The sequence below is a fragment of the Rhinopithecus roxellana genome, chromosome 5 (assembly GCF_007565055.1).
Source record: "Rhinopithecus roxellana isolate Shanxi Qingling chromosome 5, ASM756505v1, whole genome shotgun sequence".
NCBI lineage: Eukaryota > Metazoa > Chordata > Mammalia > Primates > Cercopithecidae > Rhinopithecus > Rhinopithecus roxellana.
This window is the reverse complement of record NC_044553.1, coordinates 120,404,803-120,427,346: the sequence shown is the minus strand read 5'-3', so window position 1 is coordinate 120,427,346 and position 22,544 is coordinate 120,404,803. Positions and strand designations below refer to the sequence as shown.

Below are 22,544 nucleotides of genomic sequence, written 5' to 3'. Positions count from 1 at the left end.
CTATAGAAACAGTCACTTGGTTCTGTTTCTCTCTTTAATATGTTTCTTATGTTTAATATGTTTCTTTGATATGTTTCTCTGACTCTTTAGTATGAGATCACTTTATACTCTAATTCAGGGTGTTTGGTAAAGGACCTACCATTGTGAGCGTTTATAGCCTAGATGAAGTCCTGGCCCAATCTCCAAGTTCAACTTTTAAGAACATGCTATCCTTAATGTTCAGCAATTCAACCCTGGAAGCCTTCTCTAAATCTTAATGAGATTTTTATGAGAATTCATTTAGTGAAAATAACAATCAGGGAATCCAGCTATTAACTCTGAGGAGGGTCATGCCTTTTAGTGGTTAGAGAGGCAAGCTGTGGCCTCCCTTCTCAGAGAAGGGGAGTTGAGGAAGAGAGTTCTAGTGGCCTTTGGAATCCTCGCCTCACTTTCCAGGCTCCCTAGTAAGACTGGAAGAAGTCCCTGAGTAAACAGCATTTTGTGAGTTTGAGGGACTAGGTAAAAACATACGTGAACGTACAATGGTTTTGCTTTGATAACTTTTAAATATCCTGTTGGTTGTTGAAATTTCTGTGACAGTGAAAGCTTTTGTCCTTATTTTTCAATTGGAAGATCTTTCTTCCCCACCTGAAAAGATGGAGTTTGGGATCAATCCCTGACCCCGCGTCCTTCCTGAATCTCTTAGTGTATAGTATACAGCTGGGCATATGGTAATCTCAGGGACGGGATTGTACTCATAGAGCTATGCTTGACACCTAGGACTTTAGGTGGCTTATGTATTTTTGATGACAACTTTTGATTTTATTCTCATTTATTCCATTTCTGTTTCAGTGTCTTGGGTCATGAAACTTAATCCACAACAATCTCCCTTATATGTGAGCAAATAATGAGATTTCTTTTCATTTTGTATTTATCTGTTCTGTTTACTTGTTATAATAAGCTCCCACTCTCACGTGATAGATTCTCAAGGAAAATTTTAACCATATATGCATGAATATATTGATGTAAGACACTTCAGAAATTGAGTTTGATTTAGTAAATACTAAATGGCTAATCTGTGCATGGAACTGAAAACAAATAATACCTGTAAGACTTGAGAGTTAATTTAGTCAGGGCGATAGTATGCACATATGAAACAAACTGTCCTGCAAAACAGTACTGTAGCTTCTTATTTTTTTTTTTTTTTTTTTTTTTTTTTTTTTGAGACAGAGTCTCGCTCTGTCGCCCAGGCTGGAGTGCAGTGGCCGGATCTCAGCTCACTGCAAGCTCCGCCTCCCGGGTTTACGCCATTCTCCTGCCTCAGCCTCCCGAGTAGCTGGGACTACAGGCACCAGCCACCTCGCCCGGCTAGCTTTTTGTATTTTTTAGTAGAGACGGGGTTTCACCGTGTTAGCCAGGATGGTCTCGAACTCCTGACCTCGTGATCCGCCCGTCTCGGCCTCCCAAAGTGCTGGGATTACAGGCTTGAGCCACCGCGCCCGGCCAGCTTCTTATTTTTTACCTGCAGTGCATTCCTGTAAAAGTAGTGTGGAGATCCTCCTGCTGCCATTGTGATTTACCTTATGTTGCAAGTAGGTGGAACTATGTCATTGGCAAGAGTGCTGTTTTCTTTAGACTCTGGGTGAAAGCTGATGTATCATCTCCCTAAAGTGAGGGACTTTGAAGGTAAAATTGAATGATTGAATCAAGGCTGGAAAAGGTAGGCTGTAGGTGACTATTCTTTATTATTGTAAGAGTGAATTAGTTGAATTTGGGTGGTGAAAAGTGCCCATTTGATGAGAAGCGAGCTTTGGGTTGTGGATGGTTAGGGCTATGAGAAGCCAGTAGTTGCTGGGTTGCTATGCTCTGGAGAGGGTGAGAAAATATATTTGTAATAGGACTTGATTCCGGCCTTGAAGAATATGGATCATTTAGTTGGACAAAATGTCCCCAGAATTAGTTGAATACAAAAGGCAAATGGTCAGGAATGGGAGGCAGTGAACATAGTGTTGGATGAATAGTGGGGAGATGGTCAGTGGAAACTGGCCCACCCAAGTTTGTGTCAGGTAATAATGGGAGATAAGCCTGAAAAGATGGATAAAGCTCAATTGTGAAGGAAGACAAAAGTGTGAGGGTTTTGTTTTGTGACCACGAGGAGCCATTGATGGTGTTTATTTTGAGCATGCTTTTCCTTTTATGCATTTATACATAAATACATAAACATACTGCTGTATTAATAATAGTCATTTACCTTTCCAACATAAAATGTTCATGTAACTTCTGCATAGCTGATTTTTATGTTAAATGTAACATGTCAAGAAATATATGTGTGTTTTTAGAAGTTGTCTTATGTGCTCATTTTCTTTCTAGGCTACTTGGAGATAGTTTATGTTTACCAGTGGGTTTACATATGAACTGAGTACCTTGGGTTACTTATTTTTATTTTTTTTGAGAGAACGGGTCTTGCTCTGTCATCCTCGTTGGAGTGCGGTGGAGCGATCATAGCTCACTGCAGTGATCATAGCTCGCTGCAGCCTTGAAGTCCTGGGCTCAAGCAGTCCTGCTTCAGCCTCCCGAGTGACTGGGAGTACAGGTGCATGCCACCACACCAAGCTAAATTCTTCCTTTAAAAGCGTGTGATTCTTTGGTTTTTCATGTGTATACAGTTTTGCAATCACCATTGTCTGACCAGAACATTTTCATCACACCCCGAAAAAAGTGCCATACCCATTAGCAGTCACTCGCCATTTCCTGATTCTCTCAGCCTGTGACAACCACTTATATACTTCCTGTCTTTGTTGACATACCTATTCCGGAAAGTTCATATATATATATAAAGTTCATGTATATATGAACTTTATATATATATAACTTTATATATATATAAAAATCATGCAATACATGGCCTTTTGTGACTGGCTTCTTTAATTTAGCATAATGTTTTCAAGATTCACCCATGTTAGAGCATGGATCAGTACCTTGTTCTTTTTATTAATGAATGACAGTCTAGTGACTGGACATATCACATTTTACTTATCCATTCACCAGTTGATGGACAGTTGAGTTGTTTCCACTTTTGGTCTATTATGCATAATGCTGCTGTGAACAGCGAGTTCTGGTGAAGACATATATTTTCACTTCTCTTGGGCATATACCTAAGAGTGGAATTTCTTGGGTGTATGATAACTGTATTTAACATTTTGAGAAATTGCAAAACTGTTTTCCACAGTGGCTGCACCATTTCACATTCCTACCAGCAGTGTATAAGGACTTCAGTGTTTCCATATGCTTGCCAACACAAGTTATCTGACTTTCTGATTTATAGGCACCCTAATGGGCATGAAGTGATACCTCATTGTGGTTTTGATTGCATTTCCCAATGGCGAATGATTTTTAGCATCTTTTTATGTGCTTATTGGCCGTTTTTCTGTATCTTTGGAGAAGCGTCTGTACAGATCGTTTGCCCATTTTAAAATTTGGTTGTCTTATTGAATTGTAAGGGTTCTTTGTGTATTCTGACTACAGGTCCCTTATCAGATACATGATTTGCAAAAATTATCTCTCATTCTGTGGGTTGTCATTTCACTTTCTTGATGGTATCCTTTCAAGCAAAATTTTCAATTTTGATAATGTTCTGTTGTTGCATGTTTTTTTTGGCATCATATCTAAGAACAATTCTTTGCATAACCCAAAGTCGCAGAGATTTACTCCTATGTTTTCATGTAGGAATTTTATAGGTTTAGCTGTTACATTTAGGTATGTAATGTGAGAGTTCATTTTTGTGTATTTTGTAAGGGAAGATTCTAACTTTTTTCTTTTGCATGTGGATCTGTAGTTGTTCCAGCACCGTTTGTTGAAAAGACTATTCTTTCCCCGATTGAATTGTCTTGGGCATCCTTGTTGAAACTGATCATAAATGTGAGGAATTTTTTCTGGACTCTGAATTCGATTCCTTTCGTTTAGGTTGTCTTTGATTTCTTTCAACAGTGTTTTGTAGTTTTCACTGTATAAACTTGGTACTTTCTTGAAATTTGTTGCCTATGATTTTATTCATTTTGATGCGATTGTTAATTTCGTTATCTTAATTGTTCAGTTTTTGATTGTTCATTGATATAGATATACCATCGATTTTTGCATACTGATCTCTGAAAGTATAGCCTTGTTTCAGAGGTCAATTATAAACTATAATCTGGCTTTGTTTACTTAAGTGGATGCCTTAGGATTTTCTATGTACAGGATCAAGTAATTGGAGATTGTTTTCTTCCTTTCCAATCTGGATCTTTTATTTCTTTTTCTTGTGTAATTGCCTTGGGAGTCATCTCCGGTACAACATTGAATAGAAGTGGTGAGGGCAGACATCCTTGTCTTGTTACTGATTTTAAAGAGAAAGCATCCAAGTTTCACCATTAAGTATGATGTTGTTAAGTGTGGGTTTTTCACAGGTACCTTTTGTTAGATGAGGACGTTCCCTTCTATTCCTAGTTTGACTATTTTTATGATGAAAACATGTTGGATTTTGTCAGGTGATCTTTCTGTATTGAGATGGCCATGTGGGTTTTTTTCCTTTCATTAATGTGATATATTAACATTGACTGAATTAAATAGCTTTTATTTATTTAAAGAGATGGGGCCTTGCTCTGTCACCCAGGCTGGAGTGCAGTGACATGATCATAGGTCACAACATCGTGGAACTCCTGGGCTTAAGGGATCATCCCACCTCAGCCTCCTGAGCAGCCAGGACTACAGGTGTGAGCCACTATGCCTGGCTATTTATTTATGTATTTATTGAGACAGGATATTCCATGACTCCTTGTAGCTGCGATCTCCTAGGCTCAAGTGATCTTCCCACCTCAGCCTTCTGAGTAGCTGGAACCACAGGCATGTGCAACCATGCCCAGCTGTTTTTTATTTATTTTTTGTAGAGACGAGATCTGACTATGCTGCCCAGGCTGGGCTGAAGTTATCCTTCCACCTCGGCCTCCCAAAGTGCTGGGATTACAGTATGAGCCTTCATGCCCGGCCTATCTTTATTTTTAGAGATAAGGTCTTGCTCTGTTGCCAGGCTACCTTGTTTGAATGTTAAGCCATCCTGGCATTCCTGAGATAAGTATCATTTGGTCATGCTGCACAATCTTTTTTATATGTTGCTGGATTCATTTTAATAGTATTTTGAGGACTTTTGTGTCTATACATAGAGATATATTCTGTAGTTTTCTTGTGATGTCTTTGTCTGGTTTTGGTTATCAAAGGTTTTTAATTAGGGAACTGTTGTAAATAAGTAGTTGTGTTATGCAGAAGGATGGCTCCGCCAAATTTATTCACTTCTCAATCCCTAGAACCTGTGACTGTTTACCTTACATGGCAAAAGGAACTCTTCATACTTAGTTAAGGATCTTAAGATGGGAGGTTATTCTGAAATATCTGAGTGTCCCAGTGTAATTACAGGGGTTCTCATGAGAGAGAGAGAGGGAGTATCAGGAGAGTCAGTGGGCAGAGTCAGAGATTTGAGGATGCTACACTGCTGGCTTAGAACATGGAAGAAGGAGACCATGAGCCACGGAATGCAGCTCTAGAAGCTGGAAATGGCAAAAGAACACTTTCTCCAAACAGAGACTCTAGAAGGAACACAGCCCTGTCAGCGCCTTGAATTTTAAACAAATGAAAGTCATTTTGGACTTCTGACTTCCAGAAATGATAATATGATAATAAATTTGTGTTGTTTTAAGCCACTGAGTTTGTGATAATTTGTTGTAACAGCAATATGAAACTAATAGAATAGTAGTTTGGGAAAATTAGTGATAAAGGATAATTGGCAAGGAGAGGATAAGTGCAGTTGGATCAGTTTGAGTTCTCTGTATGTTTTACTGTCAGTGTTTTGTAACATTTTAGTTTTTCCTAAAACCAAAGGATTGATTGGCCTTCAAAGGGCAGCTCCTTTTTGATGTTAGTCTGTAACCTTTTATCAAAGCAATATTTTCCCCAAATAGGGTTGACAAGAAGACATTCTAAATTATCTCCTGATAAGTTGTTTTGACTTCAGGATGTTGAAATTGCAGGCCCATCTCCCACCCATCTCTGTTTTCTCACTTTTTTTGTATGTTTTATAATAAGTCTTACATTGACTTATTATAATAAGTAAATTATCAGTGGTTATTGTATGTGTCTGTCTGTCCTTCCCTCTTTCCCCCAACCCCTCCCTCTCCTTCCCCACTCTGTGTGTGTCTCTCTGTGTGTGTAATTACAAAGAAGTTGTAAAGGCCTTTTAAAGTAATTATGATGTGATTTTCCCTCCTTTTAAAAAATAAAATATGTTAAGCGTAAGTAGTAACATCTTAGAGGGCAGATAGGTGGAGACTTTGACTTTCTACTTTATCTTTGAATTGTTTAAATGTTTACAGTGAGCATATTATTTGTATGATACATAGTAATTTTTGATAAAACATTTTGAAGGCTGAAAAGAATGTCCTGTCTTTTGAGAATAAACCTATCTTTGTGCTAATTAACACTGGAGGTCAGCCAAGGCTTTATAATAAAATATTGCATTCAAAACAGCTATGAAAGTGGCTAGTTGAAGAATATAATTTGCTTTGAAACATATCTTGAAATGGAAGTATATTTCTAATAATGAAAGGTGTTGTTTTAGTAGTAAATGAAAATAAAATATCCCATTATTATCCCTTCATAGAAAACAAAGACAACCCTAAATGACATTTTAATTAACCAGTGATTTTCCTCTAAAGCTGAGTTTTTTTTAAGACCTAGGTAGGATTGGCAAATAGTGTACAGAAATCTGGACATTGTTTGAAGATAATTGTTTGGGTGGAATAGAGGCATAGAGTACTGTTTTACTGTGTTCATTTTTATTAATGAAACTGAATTTAGACCAAGTAGTGATTTCAGAGTGGAAGATGGAACAAGATGTTTAGTGGGTTTTGTATACTATTTTTGTAAAAGGTTTTGATGCAGAATCTTTCATAAAATGAAATCTTTTTTCAATATGCCTGTTATTTACTTTTAGAATTCATGGAAAGGGTTCTTGTCTGAAGAACTACAAACCTTTATTGACTCCAAATTTGACTCAGCTCTTTTATATTTTCCTTTTCTTTCTCACTGATAAGGGAAGGTACTTTATAAAGTAGATTCTTCATTAAAAAAGAAAAAAAGACGGCCGGGTGCGGTAGCTCAAGCCTGTAATCCCAGCACTTTGGGAGGCCGAGACGGGCAGATCACGAGGTCAGGAGATCGAGACCATCCTGGCTAACACGGTGAAACCCCGTCTCTACTAAAAACTACAAAAAAACTAGCCGGGCGAGGTGGCGGGCGCCTGTAGTCCCAGCTACTCGGGAGGCTGAGGCAGGAGAATGGCGTGAACCCGGGGGGGCGGAGCTTGCAGTGAGCTGAGATCCGGCCACTGCACTCCAGCCTGGGTGACAGAGCAAGACTCCGTCTCAAAAAAAAAAAAAAAAAAAAGAAAAAGAAAAAAAAGAAAAAAAGACTATATTTACTTGGTCAGAAGTTGTTTTGGGTTTAAAGAAAAAAATTGTAGCCCAGGTTGCAACAAATGGTCTGATAGTTATAATGTGTTACATCTTGTTTGTTTGTTTGTTTGTTCGTTTGTTTTTGTTTTGAGACAGAGTCTCACTCTTTTGTCCAGACTGAAGTGCAGTGGCACAATCACAGCTTAGTGTAGCCTTGACCTCCCAGGCTCAAGTGATCCTTCTACTTCAGCCTCCGGGAAGCTTGAGCTTCCCTTCTTCTAACCTTTGATGAAAGTGTGGTCTCTCTCTGGGCTGGTGGTGGTAAACTGAAATTCAAGGGGTGGTATCTGTGCCAAGAGGCCTTTAGTCCAAAGGAAAGAGAAAGTGGAGGATAGACCAAGTATATAGTTCTTGAGAAACAGATCTTTTGTTTTGAATGAGGAATGTCAGCAGTGGAGGGTGGATAGGGCAACCCATACAGCATTTGGTAAGGAGATAAGCCGACATCTTTCTGAGGGGCAGTTTGGAATCTTTACAAGGCCATGGGGAGGCATTTAGTCCATGGCAACTGAGTCTCTAGGACTAATTTGCTTAGGTGGGTTTTCAGAGTCTGATTCGTTCTTTCTACTGTTGCTGATGAAGGTGGGTGCCAGGGGTTATGGTAGTCCCATGTTCTATCTAGAACCTCGTTCAGTCCAAATTTTTCCAAAGCTGTGAGCTACCCCAAAGGTGTACTTGGAATCAGTATAAATAGTCTCTTCTTGGTTTTGCAAGTGCTTTAAGGCTTGATTTAATGCAAACAGGTCACATGTTTGGGCAGACCAATTATTGGGCAGTCTTCCTGACTCTACTTCTTCAAGTGCCTCCCCATCGACTACTGAGTACCTATTATGCCTTTTTCCTTCAATTACTTGGGAAGAGCCATCTATAAATAAGTGCTGCCCTGTTTTGTAAGGGGTCTCTCTTAAATCAGGCCTAACTTTTGTATGATAATCAATTAAATCCAGGCACTCGTGCTCAGGTCTCTTTAGATTTGGATCTCCAGTCAGGAAACCTGCTGGGTTAAGTGAATTATCAGTGGTTAGTGTTAAATCATCTCTTTCTAACAGGATAGCTTAACACTTTAAAATTCTCAAGTCGGTAAGCCACCTTCTTGCCTTTTGATTTAAGATCGTTCTAACCTGATGGGGCATGCTTACAACTGACTTTCCCCCCAAAGGTCAGTTTTCTGCTTTCTTCAGTTCACAAGGTGGTAGTTGCAATGGATTGAAACATTCAGGCCATCCACAGGTTACAGGATCTAAAACTTTTGATAGGAAAGCCATGAGTTGCTGGTGACCTCCGTGTTCTTGGGTAAGGACCCCTAAAGCTACCCCCTTGTTTATGTTAACAGAAAGGTGAAATGGCTTCTCTAGGGAAGGCAAAGCTAAAACAGGGGCAGTTACAAGCAGATGTTTTAGCTCCTCAACCTGGTGGATTTCTTCAGAAGTCCACAGGCGAGGGTCAGGCTTTTCTTGGGTAGGTTTTAGGTAGAGAGGCTTTGTGAGTAGTGCATATGAGTCCATCCATAAACTGCAATGTCCAGCTATCCCTAGGAATTTTGTGAGTTATTGTTTAGTCTTAGGCAAAGGTGTGGATACAATCCCTTCTACTCTCTTGGGGCCTATCTTTCGTTTGCCCTTGCTTATTAAGTGTCCTAGGTATTTAACTTCAGGCTCTACAAATTGAAGCTTTCCCTTTGAAACCCGTAGCCCTTCTCCTTGCAAATGGTTAAAGATATGGATGGAGAAAGCAGATACCTTTTCTTTTTCTTTCTTTCTTTTTTTTTCTGAGACGGAGTCTTGCTCTGTCGCCCAGGCTGGAGTGCAGTGGCTGGATCTCAGCTCACTGCAAGCTCCGCCTCCTGGGTTTAAGCCATTCTCCTGCCTCAGCCTTCGGAGTAGCTGGGACTACAGGCGCCCGCCATCTCGCCCGGCTAGTTTTTTGTATTTTTTTTTTAGTAGAGACAGCGTTTCACCGTGTTAGCCAGGATGGTCTCGATCTCCTGACCTCGTGATCCTCCCATCTCGGCCTCCCAAAGTGCTGGGATTACAGGCTTGAGCCACCGCGCCCGGCCAGCAGATAGCTTTTCTATAGCCTAATGAGATATTAATAGGTCATCTACATACTGGAGCAGACATATACATTTTGATATAAACTTGTTCTAACACTTGATCTAGAATTTGACCAAAAAGATTAGGGGAATCTGTGAAGCCTTGAGGTAGAACTATCTATCAATACTGTTGCTTTCATCCAGAATGGGGATCTTCCCATTCAAAAGCAGAAATGTCTCAGCTGTCCTCAGCCAAGGAGCATGCTCAGAAGGCATCTTTTAAATCTATTACTGTAAACCATTGATGTTCATATGGAATTTTACTGAGAATGGTTTAAGGATTAGGGACAAGAGGGTGAGTAGTCATGGCCCAGAGGTCTTAACGCTAGTTGATATGACCTATCTGGTTTCTTCACAGGCAGTATTGGGGTGTTATAAGGGGACATACAGGGTTCAAGGAGCCCACCCTTGATGAGGCTTTCAATGATAGGTTTTAGGCCTATTCTGCCTTCTAAAGGAATAGGATATTGCTTTCTTCTTACTATTTCTCCAGGATTTTTTAACTTTATATGTATAGGGGGAATTTGGAGTTTTCCCCAATTTCCTTCCCTTGCCCAAACATCAGGATGAATGTATGTTTCGTCTACAATGGTGAGCAGGTTTAATGAAGTGTAGAATCCTTCTGAGCCAACATGTAAACCTATACCTAATTTTAACATTAAGTCTCTTCCGAATAGGTTAGTTCCTGCCTCTGGAATTAACAAAAATTCAACATTAGCTGAGCGGTTTTTACATCTAATTTCTGTTTCTTCTGAACTTTTTACTTTGATTCCCTCTCCTTTTACCCCTGAGACTACAAGTTCCTTTGAGGATCAGGCTATATTGTAGGGGAAGGTAACAGAGGAGCGGTTGCTCCCGAGTCTACTAAAAAGGTCATAAGTTCAGATTTGGGTCCCACCTCTAAATTTATCAAGGGCCCTTGGTGGGATTCAAGGTAAAAGAAACAGAGCCCCTAACCCCCCATTCCTCCTCAAAGGTCATAAGTGGGACAACTTCTCTTTCTGGTTTTAATTCGTGACAGTACCTCTTGAAGTGGCCTACTTTCTCACAATTGAAGCATTCATTCTGTCTCCTCTCTCTATTTTTGTGTTTCTTGGCTTTGCCTCCTTATGTTCTTCATATGGCTTAGGAAGTGGGGGCCTAGGATCTTTATAGGTTTTGGCTCTCGGGAGGCTTTGTTTGGGAGTGTATGGGTCTCCTGGCAACAGAGAGTAATACTGGTGTGTTTTATCCTTTGGGGCCCCCTGTTGGAAGGTGGATAACATAATTTTCATTTTTTGTCTTTGTTTCTCCTTGTTCCTCCTTACACACACTTTCTGAGCTTCTCTAAGAAAGTTCGTTCATGGGATGGTCCTTCCAGTTTTCTATTTTTGTAATTTCCTTGTGATATCTGGCTGTTAGTAATGAAGTGAAGCTTTAACATTCCCTGCCCTAGAGGATCTTCTAAATCTTGGTCAGTGTATTTTCTCATTTGTTCTTTCAATCTGTCTAAAAATTCCATAGACCTTTCATCTTCCCTTTGTTGTATGTCGAATGCTCGAGTAAGATTTTGGGTTTGGAGTACTGACTCCCGAATCCCTTTTTTAAATCATTTCCTTAAGGTCTTGCATATCCTCTCGGTGGGCTGCATTACTATTGTCCCACCGGGGTCTTGGTTGGGGAATTTTTGATCTGCTGCGTGAACTTTTTTGCCAGGAGGGTGTTCATGTTCCCAGGCTACCATAGCAACTCTGCGGATCATGCTTCTTTCTTCCCCTGAGAGGAGGATGCCTAGGATGGACATTAACTCAGCCCAAGTGTATAACTATGGTCCTAGAAATTGGTTAATTTGATCTGCTACTCCATATGAGTCATCTAATAGTGTGGCTTGAGCTCTGTTTTTAGGTTTCGGACCTCTGAGCTGGTTAAAGGAGCATTTACAAAGCCAATGCTGGCTCCTCCTCCTAGGGATACCTCTCTTAAGGGGAAGAGAGATGGAGCTGATTCTTCCAAGTTAGAGGGGAAGGGAAAGCCCTGAATAGCCTTTTTACGTTGCTCTATCTCACATTGAAGTCCTTTCAGGGAAGGGTACTTAGGCTGGCAGTGAGCAGGCTCTTGGGACGATTCCCAAGAGGCAGGGTTATAAGTAGGGGGATGATGTGGGTAGGAGAAGGGTCTGACAACTGCCTCTGCTTGAGGGGGAGGGAGGTTGGGGTTAGGGGTATTGGACGGGGGAAGGTGGTAGAGGAGGTTCCATGTGTTGGTGAGCTGTCTAGGAATAGGGACCTTATCTTTCTCAGAGGAGTTAATTTCTGACTTGCTCCCTCCAATCTTTAGAGGATAAAGAAGGACAGGTCCTTGTCACCGACATAGAGAATAGTCTGTTTCCTCCTAGAAACAGACTATGCGCTCTTGTCATTAACATGCCCTATTAAAAGCTGACAAATCCAATCCTCATCTGACCCAAACTTTGGCCACAAGATTGAGGGCTTGAGGATTGGTTCCTGAGTCCAAATGAAACAACAATATTTTATCATTGGCTGCCTTTTGTTGTATTTAGTCCTTTCATTCTCTTTCCAGTATTTTAGCAAAAGCCCTAGGGGACTATCAGGAGGAATGTTAGTGTTGCTAGCTTTATTCTTTTTATCCCCTACCTTACTTGGGGTATTTCCCATCTTAAAAAGGGTTTGGGGTGAGGCTCAATTTCTCCTATTAGAAATTTCTTGCCTTCCCAGTTACCAGAGGTTTGTGTGTGGCTCAACCTCCCCTACTGGAGATTTCTCACCTTTCCTTTCCTTTCCTAGAGGCTCAACCCCCCTGCTGGAGGTTTCTTGCACTTTTCTCCTTTCACTTTGTCCTTCCCTGGCTGCTTCCCTTGTGGGAACGTTGGGTTCCTCTTAGCAATGGCGGGTTCAGTAGAAACCCCTGACCCGGACTGCTTTACAGAATGGCCACCTTAAGCAGTGGAAGGTGACCACAGAACCGCAGATCTGGACTGAACACTTGCTTCTCACTCAGTTGTGAATTTCAACACACACTTTCAATCTCCAAGATATCCCAACCACCAAGGAACTATTTTGTTGCTCTTGTGACGTTTCTTACTTTGGTCTGTGCACGTGGTTACCTGGTCTCCATGGTATGTGAGGATCCTTTTCTCTAAGTTGTTGGTCTGTTCCTTTCCACATTGCTGAGAGTCCGGGTTTATTCGTCACACTGGGTGAGCCCTGATCTTTCACCATGAGGCCACCTCAGTGAGGCAGTGGGACGCCTCTCCTCACTAGAGGTGACAAGAGACCCTTTCCCTAGAGGAGAATGGGAATCCTGGACAAGCCCCCAGATTGTTGGAAACAAATGATCAGTGCCGCAAGGAAGAACCAGCACTCAGGCAAAAATGATTTTCTCAGCAAGACAACTTCTGCAAAAGAGTGCTGCTTGGGCTAGTCACAATTGCAAGAGCACACCGAGTGGGTTCTCTCTAGAGCAGGGGTTTTTATCCCTAATGTAGTCCCTACTTCTGTGTCATTCCCCCATGGGCTGGGGTCGGACCACACGATCTAATCGGACCTGATTTGCTATTGCGAGTATTTTCCCTAATAAGGAAGGGAGAGGGAATGTGAGTTACAGGTTGAGACTGAGGGGAAGAGTTGTTTACAAGGCAGGTAACTGAGCAGATAACTAAGCAGGTAAGTAGGGGTGAGAAGGTACAGGGAAATTGTTCTTAGGAACAAGGAACAAGGAAGTTGAACAAGTTAAACTTTTGAAGAACTTACTGTATCTAATAAGTTTTTTTTTTGATTGACTAATTAAATGTCTATTCATTTTTGCCAAAAAGTGCCTCCCCCAACGACAAGATACTAAATTTTAGAAAATGTTGGAGCTCTCTCTGAATCTAGGAGGAAGTGAATAGTTCAGCTTTTATTTAGTAGTTAGGACCTTAAGTAAATCACTTTTTTTTACTGTGTTTCTGTATAAAATAGATAATATTTTTTGCCCTGCAAGAGAACATACAGAGGAAAGCTCTTTGGCAACGATACTGTGCCCTATGAATAAAAAAGTGATGATGTCATTTGTGGCTGAATAACACTTTGTTTTGAGAATGCTTTATAACAGCTTTTCATGGGAAATAAATCTATGCTGTTAACTTCATCTTGCATTTTTCTCATTTTTGCTATGATTAAAAAGCAGTCCAGTCAAACTTGTACAAAGGAAATAAACAAGCTTTGACTCAGAAGCCTAGGACTTTTTTTTTGGTTTACCCTCCTGGGACAGATTACCTTTCCAAATTTAATTTGTGGAGGAGCATTGGGAAATATCAGAACTGTCATATTAAGCACCTAAGTGGTACTTTTAATAGAGGAGTTATTCAGAAATTATATTAGGCAGATAGAGAGGGTAAGGAGTCCTCAGTAAGGCTTTCCCTTTTAATAGAAACAACTCCCGAAACATTTCTCTTCTTTTCTTTTTTTTGGAGACGGAGTCTCACTCTGTCGACCAGGCTTTAGTGCAGTGATGTGATCTCAGCTCACTGCAACCTCTTCCTCCCAGGTACAGTTGCATCTCCTGCCTCAGCCTCCTGAGTAGCTGGGATTCCAGGCTGCCAAGCTTTAATATGCAAATGTCAGCACTTGGAAACTGAGTCCATTCAACATGAAAATTCCCGCCCTCTTCTTCTAGTCACCACCTCAAGATGACACCTCCAGAAGACCCTGTGTGCAGGACAATATAGTGACATACATTTGCAAATTAAAAGGCTAGGGTGGGAGGGCGTTTTTCTTGGGCTACATGAATGACATGCCTGGTCAAACCGATTCCCTGGGCCCTGTGCAAATCAGACACCACCTCCTCCAGCCTCCCAATATAACCAAGTACTTTTCTGCTGCACACAGGGCTTTTTCTCTGTTCGGAGCCCTGCTGTCTCTGTACAGGGGGGAGCCTTTCTTCTTTCTTGCCTATTAAACTTTCTGCTCCTTGAAACCACTCCTCTGCATCCATGTTGTTTAACTGGTGTGAGCTGAAGGACCCCGATGTTTCTCCAGTCATCAGAGCCATATCACTTTCAGTCCAGAGGAATCATTGTTTCATTTATCTGACCGATTTATAATATAGGGTCAAATTCATAGTGGTTGTCTATCCTCCCTCATCCCCATTTTTGTACCCTTCCTTGAAAGGAACATATATATGAAGAAGATACAGGTTTCCCTTTTGTGAATAGTATATCCCTTAGTATCTTGATTTTTTTGTTAGTGTGGGGGGCGCGGTTAAACTTACTTAGACTTGATAAAGGGCAGTATTTGATACATATCAGCTAGTTAAGGAGTAGGGAATTGAGTTGACTGGAGATAGTCACTGCCAAAAAGCATGACTGGAGAACCAGGGTCCCTCTCTTCAGATCCTTTGTAACAGTGTTATGTGATCTCTTCTAGAAGATCATCCTGAAAGATAATGCCAACTCAGAACCTAGGAAACCATCCACCGGGTTTCTGCAGGTTAGGTGGTTCAAATCCTCTTCAGCATGTTGGTTTTCTCTGCCTCAGTTTGCTTACAATGATGTTCTCAGTAGCTGTAATTGCTGTCTTTGAATACTTAAGCATTTTTTTAGCCCACACGGGTATGTATGCATTTTTATTTTACCAAGTGTTAGAACTTGACCCTCCTTTTGTGGGCTCTGGGTTAGCAACTTGGTTGTTTACTTGTAAAATGATTAGCAGGGAAAAACGTGTGTGTGTGTGTGTGTGTGTGTGTCTGTATTTTAAGTTGATTTTGTTGTCAGAGCACTTAGAATTTTATATGGAAATTCTTGTCAGTTTACTTGATTCTCCACCCCACATTTATTGAAGAGCAACGTTTGAAAGTAATGTGTCCCATAACCAGCCTTCAGAAGAATCACAACTGCTTTATCTCTGAACTTTCAAGAAGTTTGTGCATCAATTTTCAAATAATACGAAATCCCTGAAGATAGCTATGTCCTACATTTGGAAAGATACAAAAACTGAACATTCTAGCAAGCAGTTTTGCTTGCTGATGCTTGAGATAGAGCCACACATTGATCTCAGTGGATTTATGGAGAAAAATAGATCCAGAAAGTTACTTCTAAATAAGACCAAAAAATCCTTTTCTTAAGCAGTGACAGGTAAAGAGGTTGTCTTGGCTAACCTTGAATTGTGTTGCCCTTAATTGAGACAGTTTTGTGGTGGGGATGGTAGTGGTGATAACCTTGTTTGAAATTTGTCTGCTTATAGTAACCTTGGTGGTAGCTGTCACAGACAACTTCATCCTCACAGGCCTTAAAATTACTATAAAACTAATAGAATGGAGGAGAAACAAAGGACCTGAATAATTAGATGCTTGGATAATTGTTCTGTGTTTTCATAACCGGTGAAAAAGAGCAGTATTAGAAGCAATTACACATTCTATGTAAGGAACACTGCCTGAATTTATATTGCGATTTTTGAGCACCATTCACTGTTTAAAAGCTGGCATATTTTAAAGACAAATAGAACACTTATCTTTTCAAGATGGATCTAAAGCTTAACCTTATCAAAATTACAAAATTTAAAGCATGTGATTGAAAAATATTAATGCATAAGTTTAAATATTGGTCATCATTTTAAATGTCTTTCAAAATAGATTGACTCTTAAACTGAACAAATTTGAACACTATGTAGAGTTTGTGCTGAAGGTTAAATTTCCTGGGGTGATGGCTATTTTATAATATGGAAAGCAAAACCTTCTTAGGAAATTTAGCAATTTTTTAGGGAAAACTAGAAAATATTACTTATATAATTCTACCACTCAGAAGGTGCCACTATCAGAAATTTGTATCTTTCCAAGTCATCTGCTCATCTCTTTTCTCCTATGCTTGTGTATGTTTCCTCTCCCTTAAAAATCAGATTTTTGTTTGTAATCTGCTTTTTCACTCAACAATATTGTAGATCCATGTCATAACTTACTTCTCTACATTGCCTTCAGTTATTGTGTGCTTTCTGTTGGATGACTGTACCATGTAGTCAGTCATGTTTCCTGGTACTGAATACATAGGGGTATGTGTGTGTGTGCATGCGCGTGTGTGTGCGTATTTTTTTCTAACTTAACTAATGCTTTAGACATCAATAGGTAGACCTAAATCCTTGAAACCTTCCACGTGGTGACTTTCAGTTCCCATTGCTGAATTTGTTTCCAGAGATGGAAGAAATTATATTGTATGGGAACTTTTTTTTCCCTTTTTTTTTTTGAGACGAAGTCTTGTTCTTGTCTCCCAGGCTGGAGTGCAATGGTGTGGTCACAGCTCACTGCAACCTCCGCCTCCCGGGTTCAAGTGATTCTCCTGCCTCGGCCTCCCAAGTAGCTGGGATTACAGGTGTGTGCCACCATGCCTGGCTAATTTTTGTATTTTTAGTAGAGACGGGGTTACACCATGTTGGCCAGGCTGGTCTCTAACTCCTGACTTCAGGTGATTTTCCCACCTCAGCCTCCCAAAGTGTTGGGATTACAGGCGTGAGCCTCTGTGCCCAGCCTTTTTTTCTTCTCAGTACCAGCTTTTATTTATCAGATTGGTAAAAAATGTTAGAAAGTGTGCAATGAAATGGGCATTCTTACAGTCATGGCAAAAAATATAATTGTCTTTGACTTTCCAGAAAGGAGTTTGGCTTTCTAGAAACTTGTCTGAACTCTCCCTGATTAGGCAGGATGAATTCTGACTGCCCCAAGGTGGCCAGCCTTGTCCCTGTGATTCCAGATCTCCCAGAAAGAGAGGTCTAGTCTCAGGGAAAACCCAGATTTGCTTGGCTTAGCCCACCTGGCAACTAATCACTGGAAATGGGGTGGGCTGGTAGAGTCCTTTGCTCAGGTTTTGCGTTGAGAGAGAGGTGGAAAGATGGGAAGGAAGTAGCAAAACTGGCCTCAATGGAACTGTATAAGTTAATATAGAAGGGCAAAGGGATGCTTCTTCCAAGGAAGAAAGAAATTCTAGGGAAGGAAGGAAACTGGAAGGGAAGGCAACAGTTCTCAAAGTTTTGGGGTCAGGATTCCTTTACACTCTTAAAAATATATTGAGGGCCCAAGGAGCTTTGGTTTATGTAGGGCATATCTATTGGTATTTATCACTAGAAATTAAATCAGAAATATTTAAAATATTCTTTAAAAGCTCACCACATATTGTCATAAATGCTCTTATGAAAAGAAAATTTCTAAACCCAAAGTAGTACAGTCTTGCATCTTTTGCAAATTTCTTTGATGTTTGATATGCCATTTGTGTCTGCATTCAATTTATTGTGTGATATTTGTTTGAAAAAATGTGAACAAAGGCCAGTCTCATACAGATAACCATTTTAGATCATTGTGGATGTATATGTATATATTTTTGAGATGGAGTCTTGCCCTGTCGCCCAGGCTAGAATGCAGTGGTGTGATCATGGCTCACTGCAGCCTCAGTCTCCGGGGACTTGGGTGATCCTCCCACCTCAGCCTCCAGAGTAGTTGGGACTACAGGTGTGTACCACCACACCTGGCTAACTTTTTGTATTTTTTTGTAGAGACAGGGTTTTGCCATGTTGCCTAGGCTTCTTTTTTGATACTCCATCGAAGTTTGGTTTTTCTTGAACTTTGGATCTTTCACCCTTGCATGATATTATAACATCATGCCTTGGTCATTTATAAAAAAATCGTTCACTGAGATCTTCTACATGTTGATACAATTGATTGTACAGTATCAAAATACATTCATCAGTACCAACATCAATCTCATCAGAATACTTTTGGAAAGCGATGGTGGGTATAAATTTTCTAAAATTCTTTTTTTTTGTTCAAAAGCTTGAATTTTATTAGCAATTTTATTATTGAATTTTATTATGGCCTGTCTGTTTTCCTTGAAATGACAGAATCTGATTTTTTAGAAAACGTCTGCCAGAAACTCAAGTTGAAATAACATTGTTTGCCAGTCATCCTTTCAAGTAAAAATGGTTTTCCATTAAAGTGGTTAATTCACTTCATGACTTAGTCACTCAAGGGTTTTTTCTCAGGCAGCCTGTAGGAATGCTCGTGTATGCTTCCCGTTTCATCATTTGAAATATTAAGAAGATATATTCAAGGACTAAGATGTAAAATATTCACTGCTTCATCATAAACATTTTTTTTTTTTTTAATTTTTGAGACAGGGCCTTGTTCTGTCACCCAGGCTGAAGTGCAGTAGTGTGATCGCAGCTCACTGCAGCCTCAACTTTCTGGGCTCAGTCAATCCTTCTGCCTCAGCCTTCCAAGTATCTGGGACTACAGGCATGCAGCCACTGTGTTCAGCTAATTTTTGTATTTTTTGTGGAGATGGGGTTTCACCAGGCTGCCTAGGCAGGTCTTGATCTCCTGGGCTCAAGTGATCCCCCTGCCTGGGCCTTCCAAAGTGCTGGAATTATAGACATGAGCCAAAATTCCCAGCCTTATCATAGACGTTCTTAAATGAAACTGACCTTTTGTTGCTCTTCCTTTTTCTTTTTCTTTTTGGAGATGGAGTTTTGCTCTGTTGCCTAGTCTGGAGTTACATAGGCGCGATTTCAGCTCAAGGCAACCTCTGCCTCCCAGGTTCAAGTGATTCTCCTGCCTCAGCCTCCCAAGTAGCTGGGACTACAGGCACGCACCACCACACCGAGCTAATTTTTATATTTTTAGTAGAGATGGGGTTTCACCATGTTGGCCAAGCTGGTCTCAAACTCCTGACCTCAAGTAATCCGTCTGCCTCAGCCTCCCAAAGCACTGGGATTACAGGCGTGAGCGACCCTGCCCTGCCCACCCTTCCTTTTTAAACATTTCCTGTGCATGGTGAAGAATACCATGACTACTGGTAGTTTGGTGTTACTGCTTTTGTTTGTGCTAAAGTACCAGTATTTTTACCCACCATTGTATTTGCATGCTTACAGCTAATGTCACCATGTTATTATTCCTGTCACAATAGTTTGGACCTGGGGGTCTGAGGGCCGCACTTTGGGAACCACTGAAATAGGTACTTAGACCTACTATATATCGTATCTTTTCATCTTCAAAGGTTTTAAAAACTTGATTTCAGTTAATTTTTTTTTTTTAATTTTTAAAATATGGTTTTGAGGGGTTTCAGTCCAGAGCAACAACACGTATTTTATTTTGCTTATGCTGAAGTTTACTAGACAAATACTAACCTAACAGAATGAGGTCCTAAATCTAATTGCAATTTCGTTAGCCAAAATACAAAAGCCCCAAAATCAAAAGCGTAAAAATGGTCCATATGGTGTATTCTCAGTGTATGCTGAAGAATTTATAGAAGAAAATGCAATACTCAGTAAGTGGTGTTCTTTAAGAGTAGGATTGGCTGGGCGCGGTGGCTCACGCCTGTAATCCCAACACTTTGGGAGGCCAAGGTGGGCGGATTGTCTGAGATTGGGAGTTCTAGACCAGCCTGACCAACATGGAGAAACCCCGTCTCTACTAAAAATAGAAAATTAGCCGGGCGTGATGGCACATGTCTGTAATCCCAGCTACTCAGGAAGGCTGAGGCAGGAGAATTGCTTGAACCTGGGAGGTGCAGGTTGTGGTTAGCTGAGATCGTGCCATTGCACTCCAGCCTGGGCAACAAGAGCGAAACTCGGTCTCAAAAAAAACCAAACAAAGAAAAAAAAGAATAGGATTAATTCTGAAGACTTTCTTTTAGCCTGTAAAGAGATTTGGAACACAGTAAGAGAGGAATGAGAAGAATGATAATAGTAAAATAAATCATTATTGAAGAGATATACTGTTAATGATGTTCTCCTTCAATACAACTTTTTTTTTCTTTTTCTTTGATTTTATTTATTTATTTATTTTTGAGACAGAATCTATCGCCACGCTGGAGTGCAGTGGCACATCTCAGCTCACTGAAACCTCTGCCTCCCGAGTTCAAGCGATTCCCCTGCCTCAGCCTCCTGAGTAGCTGAAACTACAGGCGTGCACCACCACACCTGGCTATTATTTTTTTTAATTTTAGTAGAGACGGAGTTTCACCATGTTGGCCAGGATGGTCTCGATCTCCTGACCTTGTGGTCCACCCGCCTTGGGCTCCCAAGGTGCTAGGATTGCAGGCATGAGGGACCATGCCCAGCCATCTGGTTCTTCTTTTTCTTTCTTTGTTTTTTGAGATGGAGTCTTGCTCGGTCGCCAGGCTGGAGTGCAGTGGCGTGACCTCAGCTCACTGCATGCTCTGCCTCCTGGCTTCATGCCATTCTTCTGCCTCAACCTCCTGAGTAGCTGGGACTGCAGGTGCCCGGCACCATGCCTGGCTAATTTTTTTGTATTTTTTTTTTAGTAGAGACGGGGTTTCATCCTGTTAGCCAGGATGGTCTCGATCTCCTGACCTCGTTATCCGCCCTCCTCGGCCTCCCAAAGTGCTGGGATTACAGGCGTGAGCCACCACGCCTGGCCCATCTTGTTTTTCTTAAAAGTTGTTTGTGCAAGATTGTTTTCCATGACTTGAACCTAGTTATTCTGAAGCTAATAGATAATAATAATGGCTTTTCCCCAATTTATAATAGAAAACAGTACAACATAACAGAGGGAATGTTTGTTAGTGGGTGAAAGCACATAATGCTTAGTTCATTAGCTTTTTTTAAAAAAAATCACATGTAATTGTATTCCAAAAATATTATGTATAGTAGTGGCATTTATTGGTATTACTTGGTTCATGTGATAGAATAAAATGTTAGAATTTTATGGTGTTTGAATTACTTATCTATTGCTCTGTAACACATTTAGCAGCTTAAAACAATAAATGTTGTCTCACAGTTTCTGTGGGTCAGGAGTCTGTGCAGTTTACCTTGGATTCACTGGCTTGGCCTCTCACCAGGCAGTGAAGGTGTTGGAGGTGGCTGTGATCATCCCAAGGCAGGATAGGGAGAGAATCCGTCTCCAAGCTCACATTGGCAGGATTCATCTCAGAGGCTGTTGGACTGGGCCTCCTTTTCTAGATGGCTACTGGTCAGAGGCCTTTTGCAATACCTTGCCATGTGGGCCTCTCCATAGGGCACCTCATCACATGGCAACTGACTTCCATCAGAGGGAGCAATGCAGAGAGCAGGAGAAGGGTGACCAAGACAGGCATCATAGTCTCCTTGTAGTCTCACCTCAGAAGTGATGTTATTACTTCTGCTGTATTCTCTTTGTTAGAAGTGAGTCACTAGGTCCAGGGGTGGAAGTTTTACAGGGGTGTGAATGGCAGGAGGTGAGGGTGATCGGGCCCATTTAGAGGCTGCCTACCAGTGTTGAAGAAAATTGTTGACTTCTATGAGCTGTGGCAGCAGACAGTGCTATGCAAGGAGAATGGCTGTCTCAGAAGTCCAGCGCCTCACATGGGTTTTAATGTGTTGCCTTTTCCCCCTGATACATTTTGTTTAAATCCATGGTCATCTTGCCATTTAGTGATGTGGTTTAATTGCATATTTGGGTTAATCTGCATGTAAACGTTTAACACAGGTGTCTCTGTGCTAAACAGGAATCCTATTCATCTTCTTCACCACTATGGTTTATGGACTCTGATGAGCCAAATCTGACATCAGTTCTGGAATGTCTAGAAGATACTAAGAACAACAATTCGGTGAGGAAAGAAGCCAAGCTATTTTCTCTTTTCCTCATGAACATTATAGTTACAAATTAAATGTTAAGTGATAATGTGATATAAAAGCATGATTAATAACTATAATCTTAGAGGAATTAAAGTCTAGGTATTTTAAGTCCTGCAAATCTTATTTACTACCTGGTTTCTCTTTATTATTTCCCACATGTATAACCTTAGTTTAGATTAGGAATTCAGGATCTCTTTTTCCCTGAATTCTAACCATTTAGCCAACCAAGCATTTTGGGTAGCGACCAGTAGCCAAGGTGGGAAGTAGAAAAAAGACCAAGGTGGAAGTGAAGGCAGAGATGGGGAGAATGACAGCAGAACTAGTGGGAGGGAATTGCCTTTTCTT

At 40.7% G+C, this 22,544-nt stretch overlaps 1 pseudogene; it reads left to right on the top strand.

The window, feature by feature from the left end:
- Positions 1-22,544, top strand: part of LOC104676790 — a 56,367-nt pseudogene that overhangs the window by 9,527 nt on the left and 24,296 nt on the right.